The 15,580-nt window shown below is 49.6% G+C and overlaps 1 protein-coding gene across 1 annotated transcript in view; it reads left to right on the forward strand.

Annotated features, from left to right (window-relative positions):
* Positions 1-15,580, forward strand: part of LOC110499334 (zinc finger matrin-type protein 4) — a 161,858-nt gene that overhangs the window by 117,143 nt on the left and 29,135 nt on the right. The gene's annotated exons all lie outside the window — the stretch shown is intronic.

Genomic DNA, 15,580 nt, shown 5'->3' on the forward strand with positions numbered 1-15,580 from the left:
CTGCTTAGCTTCAGAAGCAAGCCAGCAGTGGTATGCAGGGTGGTATGCTGCTGGCAAATGTATTTATAAAGCCCTTCTTACATCAGCTGATGTCACAACGTGTTGTACAGAAACCCAGCCTAATACCCCAAACAGCAAGAAGTGCAGGTGTAGAAGCACGGTGGCTAGGAAAAACTCCCTAGAAAGGCCAGAACCTAGGAAGAAACCTAGAGAGGAACCAGGCTATGAAGGGTGGCCAGTCCTCTTCTGACTGTGCCGGGTGGAGATTATAACAGAACATGGCCAAGATGTTCAAATGTTCATAGATGACCAGCAGGGTCAAATAATAATAATCACAGTGGTTGACGAGGGCGCAACAGGTCAGCACCTCAGGAGGAAATGTCAGTTGGCTTATCATAGCCGATCATTCAGAGTATCTCTACCACTCCTGCTGTCTCTAGAGAGTTGAAAACAGCAGGTCTGGGACAGATAGCACGTCCGGTGAACAGGTCAGGGTTCCATAGCCGCAGACAGAACAGTTGAAACTTGAGCAGTAGCATGTACAGGTGGACTGGGGAAACAATGAGTCATCAGGCCAGGTATTCCTGAGGCATGGTCCTAGGGCTCAGGTCCTCCTCCGAGAGAGAGAAAGAAAGAAAGAACGAGAGAAAGAAAAATAGAGAGAGAATTAGAGATAATTAAATTCACTCAGGACACCGGCTAAGACAGGAGAAGTACTCCAGATATAACAGGCTGACCCTAGACCCTCGACACATAAACTACTGCAGCATAAATACTGGAGGCTGAGACAGGAGGGGTCGGGAGACACTGTGGCCCCTTCCAACGATACACCCGGACAGGGCCAAACAGGCAGGATATATCCCCACCCACTTTTCCAAAGCACAGCCCCCACCTTACTAGAGGAATATCTTCAACCACCAACTTACCATCCTGAGACAAGGCCGAGTATAGTCCACAAAGATCTCCGCCACGGTACAACTCTTGGGGTGGCGCCCACCCGGACAGGAAGATCACGCCAGTGACTCAACCCACTCAAGTGACGCACCCCTCTTAGGGACGGCATGGAAGAGCACCAGTAAGCCAGTGACTCAGCCCCTGTAATAGGGTTAGAGGCAGAGAATCCCAGTGGAGAGAGGGGAACCGGCCAGGCAGAGACAGCAAGGGAGGTTCGTTGCTCCAGTGCCTTTCCGTTAACCTTCACAATCCTTGGCCAGACTACACTCAATCATAGGACCTACTGAAGAGATGAGTCTTCAATAAAGACTTAAAGTTTGAGACTGAGTCTGCGTCGCTCACATGGGTAGGCAGACCATTCCGTAACAATTGAGCTCTATAGGAGAAATCCCTGCCTCCAGCTGTTTGCTTAGAAATTCTGATCGCAGTGGCAGACCTCGCAGTGGTATACCACATGTAACAACACCTGCACAGGATCGGTACATCCAAATATCACACCTGCGGGACAGGTACAGGATGGCAACAACAACTGCCCGAGTTACACCAGGAATGCACAATCCCTCCATCAGTGCTCAGACTGTTCGCAATAGGCTGAGAGGCTGGACTGAGGGCTTGTAGGCCTGTTGTAAGGCAGCATCATCAGACTGAGCTTGTTGTCATTGCAGGCAATCTCTGTGCGTTACAGGGAAGACATCCTCCTCCCTCATGTGGTACCCTTCCTGCAGGCTCATCCTGACATGACACTCCAGCATGACAATGCCACCAGCCATACTGCTCGTTCTGTGCGTGATTTCCTGCAAGACAGGAATGTCAGTGTTCTGCCATGGCCAGCGAAGAGCCCAGTTCTCAATCCCATTGAGCACGTCTGGGACCTGTTGGATCAAAGGGTGAGGGCTAGGGCCAATCCCCCCAGAAATCTCTGAGAACTTGCAGGTGCCTTGGTGGAAGACCTGGCAAATCTGGTGCAGTCCATGAGGAGGAGATGCACTGCAGTACTTAATGCAGCTGGTGGCCACACCAGATACTGACTGTTACTTTTGATTTTGACTCCCCCCTTTGTTCAGGGACACATTATTCCATTTATGTTAGTCACATGTCTGTGGAACTTGTTCAGTTTATGTCTCAGTTGTTGAATCTTGTTATGTTCAAACAAATTTTTACACATGTTAAGTTTGCTGAAAATAAACGCAGTTGACAGTGAGAGGATGTTTCTTTTTTTGCTGAGTTTACCAGAATCTTTCAAAGATTTTATGTAATCTATCACAAGACTTCTAGTGGCCCTTTTGGGCACTTCAGATTATCACAGGTGTTTGTAATTATCTCTGGCCCTCTGTGTTGCCTTATCACTTATCGTGTATATATAAAATCATTAAATTAGATGATTTTGAGAGACAAAAAATGTATGTAAAACATCCTAAATATACATTGAGTGAACTAAACATTAGGAACACCTGCTCTTTCCATGGCATAGATTGACCAGGTGAATCCAGGTGAAAGTTATGATCCCTTATTGATGTCACTTGTTAAATCCACTTCAATCAGTGTAGACGAAGGGGAGGAGACAGGTTAAAAAAGGATGTTTAAGTCTTGAGACAATTGAGACATGAATTGTGTATGTGTATCATTCAGAGGGTGAATGGGCGAGACAAAACATGTAAGTGCCTTTGAACGGGGTATGGTAGTACTGTAGATGCCAGGCGCACCGGTTTGTGTCAAGAACTGCAACACTGCTGTTTTTTTACATTCAACAGTTTCCCGTTTGTATCAAGAATGGTCCATCACCCAAAGGACATCCAGCCAACTTGACACAAAAGCTTTTTTCATTAATCAGGCTATTTTCTCTTGAACCATATAGTCTATTTACTATAAACTTATGGTTACTCAATATGAACAAATATAAAAAATAAATACTATATATAATTAATTTAACAAATGGTATTACAGTTTTTTACAATCACTTTGGCACTAATTTCAGAACCTTGTGGTCATTTTTCAAAACTCGACACAAAACTCAAAACGGTCATCACTTGTGCATTCATATCTTTAAAGAAACCTTGCACTTGCAGAATCACTGGTTCAAATAACTCATTTATCATGAAATACCATGGTAACATTCATTTAGATCACCCACACACAAGATACCGATAGTTTCACTGTGTAGTTGTTCATACAGTCATTAAATATTGTAGTAGAAAATATGTGATACATGTTTCATGATGCTACTACACGTAAATACATCACTGTAAAAGGACTAGTAGAGAGAATACTACAGACACAGTGGAATCATTGAACAAAATCTGACATTTAGTGATAAAATACATTAAAATCACAACATAGGTTTCTTTGAATCAAAGCAAAAAATAATTAGCTACCAAAAATGAAAAATACAACAGTAAAACGTCAACTGCAGTGTTCCTCACCTGGCTTACTGTAAAAAGCAAAACAAAGGATTGATTACTGTACTTCTATATTTCCCTCAAACCTGTCTTGTGGATTTGGCCACAGGTTCTCATCCACATCACAATGGATGTTTTCATTAGCCAAACATCTTGGGAAGAATCTTCGGCATGGCGAATCCAGGCCTGACACTGGTCTGCCGTGATGTCATTGCATGCGTCATCCATGGCTTGGAGAAGGGCGGCTTGTTCGTGAGGGCGCCCATCATATACATTCCACCTCCATGTGGAGAAAAATTCCTAAATTGGGTTAAGGAAAGGAGAGTATGGGGGTAAGTACAGGGGGGTAAATTGTGGTTGGGCCTGAAACCATGCTTGCACCATTTGAGCATGGTGGAACCTGACATTATCTCACACAATGACATAGGTCATGCCATCAGCTCTACAGACCTGATTTAGCTCATCAAGGAAGGTTACATTCAAACAGTGAATCATGTGGCTGCCTGCAACTCAATATATAGAGTATATAGAGTAGAGAGCTTTAGATGTTGTTTGACCAAACATTAGAACAGACAAGATGAGTAATCTAAGCAACTTTGACCGTGGTATGATTGTTGATGCCACACATGGTGATTCCAGCATCTCAGAAACAGCTGCCCTCCTGGGATTTTTACGCACTACAATCTCTAGAGTTTACAGAGAATGGTGCGATAAACAAAACACGTTCAGTGAGCGGCATTTCTGTGGGCAAAAACACCTTGTTAATGAGAGAGGTCAGAGGACAATGTCCAGACTCATGCAAGCTAACAGAAAGGCCACAAACGCTCAAATAACAGCTGTTTAAAACAGTGGTGTGCAGAATGGCATCTCTTAACGTACAACACCATAAATAATTCAGGCTGTTGTGAAGGCAAAAGGGGGTCCTACCCAGTACTAGATAGGTGTACCTAATAAAGTGTCATGTACTGTCATGTTGTGTCTTGTCTCTGTCCTTTTCCTTCACCCTGTCTCCCTCTGCTGGTCCTTGTTAGGTTACCTTTTCTCCCCCGCTTTCCCCCAGCTGTTCCTTGTCTCCTCTGACTACCCATTCACCCCGTTTCCCACCTGTTCCCTTTTTCCCTCTGATTAGGTCCCTATATCTCTCTCTGTTTCTGTTCCTGTCCTTGTCGGATTCTTGTTTGTTGTGTTTCATGCCTGAGCCAGACTATCGTCATGTTTGCTGTAACCTTGTCCTGTCCTGTCGGAATCTGCCGGTCTATCTGAGCCTACCTATGTTTGGTTATTAAAGAAGCTCTGTTTAAGTTAGTTCGCTTTTGGGTCCTCATTCACTCGCCTTAACAGAAGAATCCGACCAAGAATGGACCCAGCGACTTCGGATCCTCTCCACTCAGCCGTCGGGATCCAGGGAGCGATGCTAGGCAGACACGAGCAGGAAGTGTCTGCTGCTCGACATGCCGTTGAGACCCTGGCCACCCAAGTCTCCAACCTCACAGAACAGGTTCACCATCTCCGCCTCGATCCACCGGCCACTTCCAGGGCTTTCGAATCTCCGGAGCCCAGAATCAATAACCCGCCGTGTTACTCTGGGGAGCCCACTGAATGCCGCTCGTTCCTCACCCAGTGTGATATTGTGTTTTCTCTCCAGCCCAACACTTACTCCAGGAGCACTGCTCGTGTCGCCTACGTCATATCTCTCCTTATTGGACGGGCTCGTGAGTGGGGCACGGCAATCTGGGAGGCAAGGGCTGAGTGTACTAACCAGTATCAGGACTTTAAGGAGGAGATGATACGGGTTTTTGATCGATCTGTTTTTGGGGAGGAGGCTTCCAGGGCCCTGTCTTCCCTATGTCAAGGCAATCGATCCATAACAGACTACTCTATTGAGTTTCGCACTCTTGCTGTCTCCAGTGGCTGGAACGAGCCGGCCTTGCTCGCTCGTCTTCTGGAGGGTTTCCGCGCAGAGGTAAAGGATGAGATTCTCTCCCGGGAGGTTCCTTCCAGCGTGGATTCCTTGATTGAACTCGCTATTCGCATTGAGCGACGGGTTGATCTTCGTCACCGAGCTCGTGGAAAGGAGCTCGCGCTCTCCGTCGCCTCCCTCTCCGCATCACTACCATCTTCCTCTGCCGGCTCGGGTGCTGAGCCCATGCAGCTGGGAGGTATCCGCATCTCGACTAAGGAGAGGGAACGGAGAATCACCAACCGCCTCTGTCTCTATTGCGGTTCTGCTGGTCATTTTGTCACTTCATGTCCAGTAAAAGGCCAGAGCTCGTCAGTAAGCAGAGGGCTACTGGTGAGCGCTACTACTCCTGTCTCTCCTTCAAGATCCTGCACTACCTTGTCGGTCCATCTACGCTGGACCGGTTCGTCAGCTTCCTGCAGTGCCTTAATAGACTCTGGGGCGGAGGGCTGTTTTATGGACGAGACCTGGGCTCGGGAACATGACATTCCTCTCAGACAGTTAAAGGAGCCCACGGCCTTGTTCGCCCTGGATGGTAGTCCTCTCCCCAGGATTCAGCGTGAGACGCTACCTTTAACCCTCACTGTTTCTGGTAATCATAGTGAAACCATTTCTTTTTTAATTTTTCGTTCACCTTTTACACCTGTTGTTTTGGGCCATCCCTGGCTAGTTTGTCATAATCCTTCCATTAATTGGTCTAGTAATTCTATCCTCTCCTGGAACGTCTCTTGTCATGTGAAATGTTTAATGTCTGCTATCCCTCCTGTTTCCTCTGTCTCTTCTTCACAGGAGGAGCCTGGTGATTTGACAGGGGTGCCGGAGGAATATCACGATCTGCGCACGGTGTTCAGTCGGTCCAGGGCCACCTCTCTTCCTCCACACCGGTCGTATGATTGTAGTATTGATCTCCTTCCGGGAACCACCCCCCCCCGGGGTAGACTATACTCTCTGTCGGCTCCCGAACGTAAGGCTCTCGAAGATTATTTGTCTGTAGCTCTTGACGCCGGTACCATAGTCCCCTCCTCCTCTCCCGCCGGAGCTGGGTTTTTTTTTGTCAAGAAGAAGGACGGGTCTCTGCGCCCCTGCATAGATTATCGAGGGCTGAATGACATAACAGTGAAGAATCGTTATCCGCTTCCTCTTATGTCTTCAGCCTTCGAGATCCTGCAGGGAGCCAGGTTTTTCACTAAGTTGGACCTTCGTAACGCTTACCATCTCGTGCGCATCAGGGAGGGGGACGAGTGGAAGACGGCGTTTAACACTCCGTTAGGGCACTTTGAATACCGGGTTCTTCCTTTCGGCCTCGCTAACGCTCCAGCTGTCTTTCAGGCATTAGTCAATGATGTCCTGAGAGACATGCTGAACATCTTTGTTTTCGTTTACCTTGACGATATCCTGATTTTTTCACCGTCACTCCAGATTCATGTTCAGCACGTTCGACGTGTCCTCCAGCGCCTTTTAGAGAATTGTCTTTTTGTGAAGGCTGAGAAGTGCACTTTTCATGCCTCCTCCGTCACATTTCTCGGTTCTGTTATTTCCGCTGAAGGCATTAAGATGGATCCCGCTAAGGTCCAAGCTGTCATTGATTGGCCCGTCCCTAAGTCACGCGTCGAGCTGCAGCGCTTTCTCGGCTTCGCGAACTTCTATCGTCGTTTCATCCGTAATTTCGGTCAGGTGGCAGCTCCTCTCACAGCCCTTACTTCTGTCAAGACGTGCTTTAAGTGGTCCGTTTCCGCCCAGGGAGCTTTTGATCTCCTCAAGAATCGTTTTACATCCGCTCCTATCCTTGTTACACCTGACGTCTCTAGACAGTTCGTTGTCGAGGTTGACGCGTCAGAGGTGGGCGTGGGAGCCATCCTTTCTCAGCGCTCCCTCTCTGACGACAAGGTCCACCCATGCGCGTATTTTTCTCATCGCCTGTCGCCGTCGGAACGTAACTATGATGTGGGTAACCGCGAACTGCTCGCCATCCGGTTAGCCCTAGGCGAATGGCGACAGTGGTTGGAGGGGGCGACCGTTCCTTTTGTCGTTTGGACTGACCATAGGAACCTTGAGTACATCCGTTCTGCCAAACGACTTAATGCGCGTCAGGCGCGTTGGGCGCTGTTTTTCGCTCGTTTCGAGTTCGTGATTTCTTATCGTCCGGGCTCTAAGAACACCAAGCCTGATGCTTTGTCTCGTCTCTTCAGTTCTTCAGTAGCCTCCACTGACCCCGAGGGGATTCTCCCTGAGGGGCGTGTTGTCGGGTTGACTGTCTGGGGAATTGAGAGGCAGGTAAAACAAGCGCTCACTCACACTCCGTCGCCGCGCGCTTGTCCTAGGAACCTTCTTTTCGTTCCCGTTCCTACTCGTCTGGCCGTTCTTCAGTGGGCTCACTCTGCCAAGTTAGCCGGCCACCCTGGCGTTCGGGGTACGCTTGCTTCCATTCGCCAGCGTTTTTGGTGGCCCACCCGGGAGCATGACACGCGTCGTTTCGTGGCTGCTTGTTCGGTCTGCGCGCAGACTAAGTCCGGTAACTCTCCTCCTGCCGGCCGTCTCAGGCCGCTTCCTATTCCCTCTCGACCGTGGTCTCACATCGCCTTAGATTTTGTCACCGGACTGCCTTCGTCAGCGGGGAAGACTGTTATTCTTACGGTTGTCGATAGGTTCTCTAAGGCGGCTCATTTCATTCCCCTTGCTAAGCTTCCTTCTGCTAAAGAGACGGCACAAATCATCATCGAGAATGTTTTCAGAATTCATGGCCTTCCGTCAGACGTCGTTTCGGACAGAGGTCCGCAATTCACGTCTCAATTTTGGAGGGAGTTTTGCCGTTTGATTGGGGCTTCCGTCAGTCTCTCTTCCGGCTTTCACCCCCAGTCTAACGGTCAAGCAGAACGGGCCAATCAGACTATTGGTCGCATCTTACGCAGTCTTTCTTTTCGGAACCCTGCGTCTTGGTCAGAACAGCTCCCCTGGGCAGAATACGCCCACAACTCGCTTCCTTCGTCTGCGACCGGGCTATCTCCTTTTCAGAGTAGCCTCGGGTACCAGCCTCCGCTGTTCTCATCTCAGTTCGCCGAGTCCAGCGTCCCCTCCGCTCAGGCTTTTGTCCAACGTTGCGAGCGCACCTGGAAGAGGGTCAGGTCTGCACTTTGCCGTTATAGGACGCAGACTGTGAGGGCTGCTAATAAGCGTAGAATTAAGAGTCCTAGATATTGTCGCGGTCAGAGAGTTTGGCTCTCCACTCAGAACCTTCCCCTTAAGACGGCTTCTCGCAAGTTGACCCCGCGGTTCATTGGTCCGTTCCGTATTTCTCGGGTCATTAATCCTGTCGCAGTTCGACTTCTTCTTCCGCGATACCTTCGTCGCGTCCACCCGGTCTTCCATGTCTCCTGCATCAAGCCCGTCCTTCGCGCCCCCGCTCGTCTCCCCCCCCCCCCCCCATCCTTGTCGAGGGCGCACCCATCTACAGGGTCCGTAGAATTTTGGACATGCGTCCTCGGGGCCGTGGTCACCAGTACCTCGTAGATTGGGAGGGGTACGGTCCTGAGGAGAGGAGTTGGGTTCCCTCTCGGGACGTGCTGGACCGTGCGCTGATCGAGGATTTCCTCCGTTGCCGCCAGGTTTCCTCCTCGAGTGCGCCAGGAGGCGCTCGGTGAGTGGGGGGGTACTGTCATGTACTGTCATGTTGTGTCTTGTCTCTGTCCTTTTCCTTCACCCTGTCTCCCTCTGCTGGTCCTTGTTAGGTTACCTTTTCTCCCCCGCTTTCCCCCAGCTGTTCCTTGTCTCCTCTGACTACCCATTCACCCCGTTTCCCACCTGTTCCCTTTTTCCCTCTGATTAGGTCCCTATATCTCTCTCTGTTTCTGTTCCTGTCCTTGTCGGATTCTTGTTTGTTGTGTTTCATGCCTGAGCCAGACTATCGTCATGTTTGCTGTAACCTTGTCCTGTCCTGTCGGAATCTGCCGGTCTATCTGAGCCTACCTATGTTTGGTTATTAAAGAAGCTCTGTTTAAGTTAGTTCGCTTTTGGGTCCTCATTCACTCGCCTTAACAGAAGAATCCGACCAAGAATGGACCCAGCGACTTCGGATCCTCTCCACTCAGCCGTCGGGATCCAGGGAGCGATGCTAGGCAGACACGAGCAGGAAGTGTCTGCTGCTCGACATGCCGTTGAGACCCTGGCCACCCAAGTCTCCAACCTCACAGAACAGGTTCACCATCTCCGCCTCGATCCACCGGCCACTTCCAGGGCTTTCGAATCTCCGGAGCCCAGAATCAATAACCCGCCGTGTTACTCTGGGGAGCCCACTGAATGCCGCTCGTTCCTCACCCAGTGTGATATTGTGTTTTCTCTCCAGCCCAACACTTACTCCAGGAGCACTGCTCGTGTCGCCTACGTCATATCTCTCCTTATTGGACGGGCTCGTGAGTGGGGCACGGCAATCTGGGAGGCAAGGGCTGAGTGTACTAACCAGTATCAGGACTTTAAGGAGGAGATGATACGGGTTTTTGATCGATCTGTTTTTGGGGAGGAGGCTTCCAGGGCCCTGTCTTCCCTATGTCAAGGCAATCGATCCATAACAGACTACTCTATTGAGTTTCGCACTCTTGCTGTCTCCAGTGGCTGGAACGAGCCGGCCTTGCTCGCTCGTCTTCTGGAGGGTTTCCGCGCAGAGGTAAAGGATGAGATTCTCTCCCGGGAGGTTCCTTCCAGCGTGGATTCCTTGATTGAACTCGCTATTCGCATTGAGCGACGGGTTGATCTTCGTCACCGAGCTCGTGGAAAGGAGCTCGCGCTCTCCGTCGCCTCCCTCTCCGCATCACTACCATCTTCCTCTGCCGGCTCGGGTGCTGAGCCCATGCAGCTGGGAGGTATCCGCATCTCGACTAAGGAGAGGGAACGGAGAATCACCAACCGCCTCTGTCTCTATTGCGGTTCCGCTGGTCATTTTGTCACTTCATGTCCAGTAAAAGGCCAGAGCTCGTCAGTAAGCGGAGGGCTACTGGTGAGCGCTACTACTCCTGTCTCTCCTTCAAGATCCTGCACTACCTTGTCGGTCCATCTACGCTGGACCGGTTCGTCAGCTTCCTGCAGTGCCTTAATAGACTCTGGGGCGGAGGGCTGTTTTATGGACGAGACCTGGGCTCGGGAACATGACATTCCTCTCAGACAGTTAAAGGAGCCCACGGCCTTGTTCGCCCTGGATGGTAGTCCTCTCCCCAGGATTCAGCGTGAGACGCTACCTTTAACCCTCACTGTTTCTGGTAATCATAGTGAAACCATTTCTTTTTTAATTTTTCGTTCACCTTTTACACCTGTTGTTTTGGGCCATCCCTGGCTAGTTTGTCATAATCCTTCCATTAATTGGTCTAGTAATTCTATCCTCTCCTGGAACGTCTCTTGTCATGTGAAATGTTTAATGTCTGCTATCCCTCCTGTTTCCTCTGTCTCTTCTTCACAGGAGGAGCCTGGTGATTTGACAGGGGTGCCGGAGGAATATCACGATCTGCGCACGGTGTTCAGTCGGTCTAGGGCCACCTCTCTTCCTCCACACCGGTCGTATGATTGTAGTATTGATCTCCTTCCGGGAACCACCCCCCCCCGGGGTAGACTATACTCTCTGTCGGCTCCCGAACGTAAGGCTCTCGAAGATTATTTGTCTGTAGCTCTTGACGCCGGTACCATAGTCCCCTCCTCCTCTCCCGCCGGAGCTGGGGTTTTTTTTGTCAAGAAGAAGGACGGGTCTCTGCGCCCCTGCATAGATTATCGAGGGCTGAATGACATAACAGTGAAGAATCGTTATCCGCTTCCTCTTATGTCTTCAGCCTTCGAGATCCTGCAGGGAGCCAGGTTTTTCACTAAGTTGGACCTTCGTAACGCTTACCATCTCGTGCGCATCAGGGAGGGGGACGAGTGGAAGACGGCGTTTAACACTCCGTTAGGGCACTTTGAATACCGGGTTCTTCCTTTCGGCCTCGCTAACGCTCCAGCTGTCTTTCAGGCATTAGTCAATGATGTCCTGAGAGACATGCTGAACATCTTTGTTTTCGTTTACCTTGACGATATCCTGATTTTTTCACCGTCACTCCAGATTCATGTTCAGCACGTTCGACGTGTCCTCCAGCGCCTTTTAGAGAATTGTCTTTTTGTGAAGGCTGAGAAGTGCACTTTTCATGCCTCCTCCGTCACATTTCTCGGTTCTGTTATTTCCGCTGAAGGCATTAAGATGGATCCCGCTAAGGTCCAAGCTGTCATTGATTGGCCCGTCCCTAAGTCACGCGTCGAGCTGCAGCGCTTTCTCGGCTTCGCGAACTTCTATCGTCGTTTCATCCGTAATTTCGGTCAGGTGGCAGCTCCTCTCACAGCCCTTACTTCTGTCAAGACGTGCTTTAAGTGGTCCGTTTCCGCCCAGGGAGCTTTTGATCTCCTCAAGAATCGTTTTACATCCGCTCCTATCCTTGTTACACCTGACGTCTCTAGACAGTTCGTTGTCGAGGTTGACGCGTCAGAGGTGGGCGTGGGAGCCATCCTTTCTCAGCGCTCCCTCTCTGACGACAAGGTCCACCCATGCGCGTATTTTTCTCATCGCCTGTCGCCGTCGGAACGTAACTATGATGTGGGTAACCGCGAACTGCTCGCCATCCGGTTAGCCCTAGGCGAATGGCGACAGTGGTTGGAGGGGGCGACCGTTCCTTTTGTCGTTTGGACTGACCATAGGAACCTTGAGTACATCCGTTCTGCCAAACGACTTAATGCGCGTCAGGCGCGTTGGGCGCTGTTTTTCGCTCGTTTCGAGTTCGTGATTTCTTATCGTCCGGGCTCTAAGAACACCAAGCCTGATGCTTTGTCTCGTCTCTTCAGTTCTTCAGTAGCCTCCACTGACCCCGAGGGGATTCTCCCTGAGGGGCGTGTTGTCGGGTTGACTGTCTGGGGAATTGAGAGGCAGGTAAAACAAGCGCTCACTCACACTCCGTCGCCGCGCGCTTGTCCTAGGAACCTTCTTTTCGTTCCCGTTCCTACTCGTCTGGCCGTTCTTCAGTGGGCTCACTCTGCCAAGTTAGCCGGCCACCCTGGCGTTCGGGGTACGCTTGCTTCCATTCGCCAGCGTTTTTGGTGGCCCACCCGGGAGCATGACACGCGTCGTTTCGTGGCTGCTTGTTCGGTCTGCGCGCAGACTAAGTCCGGTAACTCTCCTCCTGCCGGCCGTCTCAGGCCGCTTCCTATTCCCTCTCGACCGTGGTCTCACATCGCCTTAGATTTTGTCACCGGACTGCCTTCGTCAGCGGGGAAGACTGTTATTCTTACGGTTGTCGATAGGTTCTCTAAGGCGGCTCATTTCATTCCCCTTGCTAAGCTTCCTTCTGCTAAAGAGACGGCACAAATCATCATCGAGAATGTTTTCAGAATTCATGGCCTTCCGTCAGACGTCGTTTCGGACAGAGGTCCGCAATTCACGTCTCAATTTTGGAGGGAGTTTTGCCGTTTGATTGGGGCTTCCGTCAGTCTCTCTTCCGGCTTTCACCCCCAGTCTAACGGTCAAGCAGAACGGGCCAATCAGACTATTGGTCGCATCTTACGCAGTCTTTCTTTTCGGAACCCTGCGTCTTGGTCAGAACAGCTCCCCTGGGCAGAATACGCCCACAACTCGCTTCCTTCGTCTGCGACCGGGCTATCTCCTTTTCAGAGTAGCCTCGGGTACCAGCCTCCGCTGTTCTCATCTCAGTTCGCCGAGTCCAGCGTCCCCTCCGCTCAGGCTTTTGTCCAACGTTGCGAGCGCACCTGGAAGAGGGTCAGGTCTGCACTTTGCCGTTATAGGACGCAGACTGTGAGGGCTGCTAATAAGCGTAGAATTAAGAGTCCTAGATATTGTCGCGGTCAGAGAGTTTGGCTCTCCACTCAGAACCTTCCCCTTAAGACGGCTTCTCGCAAGTTGACCCCACGGTTCATTGGTCCGTTCCGTATTTCTCGGGTCATTAATCCTGTCGCAGTTCGACTTCTTCTTCCGCGATACCTTCGTCGCGTCCACCCGGTCTTCCATGTCTCCTGCATCAAGCCCGTCCTTCGCGCCCCCGCTCGTCTTCCCCCCCCCCCCCCCATCCTTGTCGAGGGCGCACCCATCTACAGGGTCCGTAGAATTTTGGACATGCGTCCTCGGGGCCGTGGTCACCAGTACCTCGTAGATTGGGAGGGGTACGGTCCTGAGGAGAGGAGTTGGGTTCCCTCTCGGGACGTGCTGGACCGTGCGCTGATCGAGGATTTCCTCCGTTGCCGCCAGGTTTCCTCCTCGAGTGCGCCAGGAGGCGCTCGGTGAGTGGGGGGGTACTGTCATGTACTGTCATGTTGTGTCTTGTCTCTGTCCTTTTCCTTCACCCTGTCTACCTCTGCTGGTCCTTGTTAGGTTACCTTTTCTCCCCCGCTTTCCCCCAGCTGTTCCTTGTCTCCTCTGACTACCCATTCACCCCGTTTCCCACCTGTTCCCTTTTTCCCTCTGATTAGGTCCCTATATCTCTCTCTGTTTCTGTTCCTGTCCTTGTCGGATTCTTGTTTGTTGTGTTTCATGCCTGAGCCAGACTATCGTCATGTTTGCTGTAACCTTGTCCTGTCCTGTCGGAATCTGCCGGTCTATCTGAGCCTACCTATGTTTGGTTATTAAAGAAGCTCTGTTTAAGTTAGTTCGCTTTTGGGTCCTCATTCACTCGCCTTAACATAAAGTCTATAGGTATACAATAATGTCAAATCTGAAAACATGGTCTGGAAAAGTGGTACATGGGACCATAGAAACAGTGTCTGATAAAGAATGATGATGACATATTACATCCATAGATAATATAGTCCAATTGGTTCATGTTCCACGGTAATTGGTGTCAATGGATCTCGTTATCCTGAAACTTTCATGATCTAAACATGGAATATTGTTTGTCAGTTTCCATAAAACTATGCATTAAGAGTAATGCAACAGTTACTTATCATTTTGAGCAGTTGTATCAATTGATAGTTAGACCATTGTAAAGAAATGAATAGACAGTCATCTCAGATGTAATGTGTGAATTGCATTCTGAAATGGTAATAATTTGATGTTATGTTGTGTCATTTTGAACAGTTGATTTTAGTTCAATGAGCAAATGATCTTAGCTTTATGTGTATTATATCCAAGCAATTGGGAAAAGTGTTAGACTTTTGAAAAATTTGCATTTTGATCATCGGTGTGATCATTTTGTGTCTAAGGTTCTGAAATTAGTGCCAAAGATTGTGATTGTAAAAAACTGTAAAGTATAAATTACCAAAGGTAGTATCGATTGCCATACTGTAGATGTTCTGTAATTACCAAAATTACAGAAGATTCCGGTAACTTTGGTAAATTACCGGTAGCTTTGCAACCCTAGGCCTGACCAAGACTGTGTTAGCCAGCTGAGCTAAAACCTATAGGTATTATCTATGGGGAGCTAAGGAAAGTCTTCAGGTCTCTTGGTTAGTCATTACATAAGTGTGTGATGGTGAGAGTTGACAACAGCATCTCTATGATTACACATGAAGATATCATCTCACCTCTGATTGGATGATATCACTGCTTTAGGTGTGACATCCAAGGTGTGAGAGAGACCGACCGACCAGGGAGATGTCAAAAGTGATAACTTCTATTCCTTTCTCAGTCCCGCTGTTCTTGTTTTTGAATCATATTCTTTGCTCCACATTCCTCCCCCTCCCTCTCTTTCACTGTCCTGTGTCTGTCTTATGCATGCATGTGTGTGTCTGCCTATGTCTGTGTGGGTGTAGGTGTGAGTGTATGTGTAAGTGGGTTTGTGTGTGTGTGTGTGTGTGTGTATGTGTGTGAGTGTAGGTGTGAGTGTATGTGTGAGTGGGTTTGTGCGTGTGTGTGTGTGTGTGTATGTGTGTGTGTTTATGTGTGTGAGTGTAGGTGTGAGTGTATGTATGTGTGTGGGTGTGTATGTGTGAGTGTTTATGTGTGTGTGTGTGTGTGTGTGTGTGTGTGTGTGTGTGTGTGTGTGTGTGTGTGTGTGTGTGTGTGTGTGTGTGCGTGTGTGTGTGTGTGTGTGTGTGTGTGTGTGTGAGAGAGAGAGAGAGAGTGTAGGTGTGGTTTGTGTGTGTGAGTGTATGTGTGTGTGTGTGTGTGTGTGTGTGTGTGTGTGTGTGTGTGTGTGTGTGTGTGTGTGTGTGTGTGTGTGTGAGTGTGTGGGCTTGTGTGTGTGTGCTTGTGTGCGTGTGTGAGTGTGAGTGTGTGTGTGTGTGTGTGTGTGTGTGTGTGTGTGTGTGTGGGCTTGTGTGTGTG

Source organism: Oncorhynchus mykiss, chromosome 20 (assembly GCF_057628025.1).
Source record: "Oncorhynchus mykiss isolate SJ-2025 chromosome 20, ASM5762802v1, whole genome shotgun sequence".
In the NCBI taxonomy this organism is placed as follows: domain Eukaryota; kingdom Metazoa; phylum Chordata; class Actinopteri; order Salmoniformes; family Salmonidae; genus Oncorhynchus; species Oncorhynchus mykiss.